Below are 5,313 nucleotides of genomic sequence, written 5' to 3'. Positions count from 1 at the left end.
TTGGTACTAGGCTGTAAATTATTGTCGATTTTAAAGGTTTTTATTAACTTTAAAACTAATCAACCAAATACTTGTAGTTTCGATTTCTAGATTTGAAATGTAATTTCCATACAACTTAAAATGGACCACGCCCTCTTTTGGATAAGGCCTATTTTACACAACATGATTTATTCCCCCCCCCCCCCAAAAAAAAGAATTCTTCTATAGCTTATTACTGTGTGCTTCTCTTATTTATGTTATGTTAATAAAGTAAGCTTCCATTAAAATATAAAATAATAATTTAAGAATATTAAAATTTAATTTCAAATAGGCCTATAACGTTTTCCAATTATAAACAGATTTGAGCCGTTGGTTGTTTTCCAAGATAAAATACTCTTGGCTCTATAGCTCCTTTTGGAACTGTCTCTGATCGGACTATGTCCGCTGACAGTTCATATCGCTTGCTATATAGCTGCAATATGAAAATAACATATGAATCTAAATTTATTTTATTCAGTAGACTTGCGGTACGTAGGCCTATTATAGAATGTAAAAAGAACATGTGCAGCTAGTTCAGACTTACTGGGTAAAGCTTACTATTTAAAGTTTGATCTTTTAAAAATCACAACTACACGTAATTCTAAAATTACAAAAATACTATTATGCTATTCAAAATCGAATTTCCCCTTTTACTGGTAGGCCTTAATCCGACCAATAAAATATTTGCTGAATCACTATCAATAATTTTAAATCATTCTGTAATTCAAAATATAATTTTAATTTACTCTGTGATTATCTATTATGCTGTAATGGTTAACTTCAGTTTGTATGGCAGATAATTCCATAATAGAACACAGTATAAATTAAATTTTCTATTTCTAAATAATCAGTTGACAAAAAATCACAAAAATACAAATAACTCTGAACACAGATCAGACCTAACGGCATGGATATCTAGAGCAAACTTCAGATTTATAATTTAATATATTCTTATGCAGTAGTGTAAAAGTAAAATGGCCAATTTCATAGTATTGGAGGGCCTATAAAGGCCGTCAAAACATTTCATGACACCCAGAGCAATATGCAAAATATTCATTCTCAAGTTGTTTTTGGTTTATACTTGTTGGTAAAAAGAGAAACCAATCAACTCAAAAAATTTAAAAAATCAATTGAAAAATGTTATAGGCCTATTTAAAATAGAATTTTAATATCTTTAATTATTTTATTTTTTAAAAATGAAAGCCTACATTAATTAATAGAACAGGCGACCCTACTCCTTGCCACGTACAACCGGGGATTCGAAACCACGCCAGTCGACTCAATTACAGACTTTATGATACAGCGCGCGCACGCTAACCATTCAGCCATCCAACCCCCCTATAAGCTCTAGAAGACAAAGGAATTTTTCTTTGGGAGAAAAATAAGTCATGTTGATGTTGAGTAAAATAGCTAGGCCTTATCCAAAAAAGGGCGTGGTATCCTACTTTGACATTTTCAAATTGCCTTTTTTAAGGTGTATGGAAATTACATTTCAAATCTAGGAATGGAAACAACAAGTATTTGGTGGAATAGTTTCAAAGTTAATAAAACCTCTTAAAAATCGACAATAGTTTACGGTCTTAAATAGACCAATTCGTAAACCGTCACAAATGCCGTCTCTCGTCTCAGTCTCACTTGATTCCGGGCCGTACCACGCTTTATGCATGTTTTAAAAATATGAATCATGTTTTATAAATTCCCGAAACACACACACAACTAACATATTATGATTGTATGTGATAATTCTCAGTAGTTTTGTTGCCGAAAATACTATAAAACTACGAAATTAAAGAGATTTAGTTCATCGATATAGATCGTAACGTCGTTGAGCGAACTGTCAGTGTGTGTTTATTACAGACAATTCCCAAGATGCATTGCGCGTCGCTGTGTTTCTATGGGCCGAAATCACTGATCTATATAATAACTGGATAGCTCATGACGCAATCAACAAATGACGTAACTTGAAGCCACCGTCCGCCATCTTGCTACACCCAGAAGCACTTATAGTCTCTTATTTCCACTATTATTAGTATGCGCTTTGTTTACAAGCAAATTCGACGAAAACATTAACAACAGAACATTATATTGTGTCGAAAACATTGTTGGCGTTTTTATATAAAATAAATTCAAGAAAACTTATATTTTCACGAATGCGTAGCATGAGTGAAAATATAAACGTTTTCTTGCTTAGAGATGAAATAAAATATGTTATTCACGACAAAACGACAAATGTTCTATTTATTTTATGATTTTACAATCATTTTAGGTAAAAGCAACATGGACTACTTTGTCCGCTTCTAGCCAGTGAAATAACACTTTTATTTCACTGATAAAACGCGGTATTCCACTACTGAACATAAAATAAATAACTATATTTTACAAGCCTGTATCCCATATTCTTCTTTACAATTTAAAATTCTATATTTCAATGTTAATTAAATACAAAACAGTCCAAATTTATTCTTTAGAAATATATAGGCCTTACAGCATTTTCTTCTTTTACTTTTCTTTTACTTTCACAGTTAATTTTAGAGGAAGAGAAACTAATGATGCATTGTCCAGTTATTTTTTTTTTCTTTCGTCTTGTGGTCAGTATAATCTGTAATTTTAGAGTTTTTTATTATTTTTTTTATAAAAAAGGCTATTCACATATAGGCCTATATTTGCGTCCGATTTCTAGTAATTTTAGAAAAGTTCAAAGATATATAGGACTATATATAAGTTATTTTTATTGTGGGGTCTTTATATTAATAAACACGTGTCATTGCATAGGCCTATATCCATTTTTCTTTTAAAAAAATTACTTATATTATAGGCCTATATCATATTCTTATTTCTTTTTTAAAAAAACACATATAGTATTGGCCTATATCCTATTTTTTAAAACAAATAACTACTTATATTATAGGCCTATATCACATTTTCTTCTTTACTATTTACAATGCTGTTTTTCAATGGTAATTTCAGAGAGAATAAAAGCTCAAATTGATTTGTAATAAAATATAGGATTACATTATATAACTATATTTTATGGGCCTATATCCCATAAAAAATAGTCAAAATTTATTTTTTCACAAATATATAGGCCTACATTATATATAATTTTCGTCTTTCCTTTTCTGTAATTTCACAGGGGGAAAAACTAAGATTTGATGTCCAGTTAGTTATTTCTTTGGTATTTTGGACAGAATAATCAGTAATTTTAAAGTCTTTATTTAAAAAAATATGGGCTATTCACATAATAAAAAAAAATTATAGGTCTATGTGTATAGGATATGTGTCTAGCTTCTTTTATTACTTCTTTTTCACTGATGTTTAAACAAACAAAAGGGAAATAAATAAAAATGAACGAAATATAATCAACATATACATGTACATGCATGTAACAAGAAAGAATTTTTTTTGTTTTGTTTTTTGTTTTTTTTGTTGCTATTCTGTATTTTCTTATATTTTTTGAAAAGTTTAAAGATACATTAGGTAATTGTATGATAAAAAAAAACACTTCCATAGCTTAGGCCTATATCCTATTTTCTTCTTAAAAGACCCTTACTCATTGCATAGTCCTGCTTATATCCCATTTTCTTCTCATACTTTACAATTCTGTATTTTCACTGTTTATTCACTGTCCAAATTTATTCTTTAAAAATACATATTATTATAGGACTATATTATTATAGGCTAAGTCTTAACTCATTGTCTTCTTTACTATTCTGTAATTTTACAGTTAATTCTAGAGGAAAAAAGCCCAGGATGTAGAGATTATTTTTTTTAAAAAGGCTATTATATAGGCCTAAATATGTGTCCAATTTCTTTTTTCTTTAAATCAAAGTCAATAGCAAATAAATAAATATAAAAGAAGAAATATATATATTTTAAAAAAAGAAAAGAAAACTTGAAGAACTATATTAAAATACATAAATATGACTGTTGCCTTATGGTAGGCCTATAAATAGCTGCATGTTTGGCCTTAATGCTTAATCTATAAATAAAGTCGATCTGTTTTTATTTGCTTTTCTTTTCACCCGTGAATTCATTTCTCCTTCCTTCCTCTATGATGTGAAAAGTTTCGTTAAAATAATAGGACTGATTTACGTCTTCTATTTACCATCCATGCGATCATATTTATGATTACGATTATCATTATGAATGAAAAGAAAGAGCAAGGCATGCCCACGTAAACGGTGATTTTCACGTTTTAGTTTATTTTATTTTCATAAACTCACTCAACTGCCGCACATTTCATTCAGGATAACTTGTAATTAATTTTGAAAATTTATGATTATTTTAAGAACAACTAACGATATTAATTATCGAAGTTTACTTTGGGGTAAATACAACTACGTCAACGGTAGGAACCAATGTTTTGAGAGTTGTAACATGGCGGAATTGGTACTTCCGGTGACTTCACACATCTCAGCCAATGAGCTATCCAGTTATTATATAGATCAGTGGCCGTAATGCGAGTAGCCACTCTGTGTATTTTTACTCTGTCCTGTGGTGTATTTTTATTCTGTGATATATAGGTCGCCGTCACTCGGCAAACCTCAACAGATTCCAGTACCCTACATCTTGGGCGACCTTCGGTTATAATTTTTTCACGACTAGTGGTCGAAACTAGAAATCGAACGCGAATGGTCCTGACCATCGTCTGTTCAAAGATGGCTGCCCCCAGGGACATGGTAATGACATTTTACTTTGCTTTAGACTTAGAGCATAACCCTGAAAAAAAAACTTAACCCCAAGGAAGGTCTATACATCGCTCCATGGAGGATAATGAATCGCTGTGTTACATAGTTTCATAAACAAATAATACTTTCATGAAGTTAAATTTGCGCGAATCAAACTAATTTTAGAGACGACAAAATTCCTTGTAACTTGACTTTACTTTTTGCATAGCGCAAATATTGAAATAATGCGTAATTTTTAGATTTACATAGATTCAGACATAACATACGAGACAAAATTATCTGCTCATAGACGTAGCAACCATTTAAAATACATTCAAGCTTTCTTAAAATCATATACTTAACAAAAATAGATTCTTTCTACATATTCTACACTTTCGTTTCCTTGACACCGCCATCTTGGAACTACTCCGACCATGCTACAATAGCATGGTTCAGTATTTTCGGACTATGGTCCGGTCTAAATGAAATTCGGATTCAGTTAGTTCGATCATAGTCAAGAAATCACGATAACCGAAGGTCGCCTAGTATGTAGGGTTCCGGAATCTGCCGAGGTTTGCCGAGTGAGGTCGCCGTAGAACAAAATTCCAGACATGCGCACAATTCAATG

Source organism: Patella vulgata, chromosome 1 (assembly GCF_932274485.2).
Source record: "Patella vulgata chromosome 1, xgPatVulg1.2, whole genome shotgun sequence".
Classification (NCBI taxonomy): domain Eukaryota; kingdom Metazoa; phylum Mollusca; class Gastropoda; family Patellidae; genus Patella; species Patella vulgata.
Note: the sequence above shows the minus strand (reverse complement) of the source record.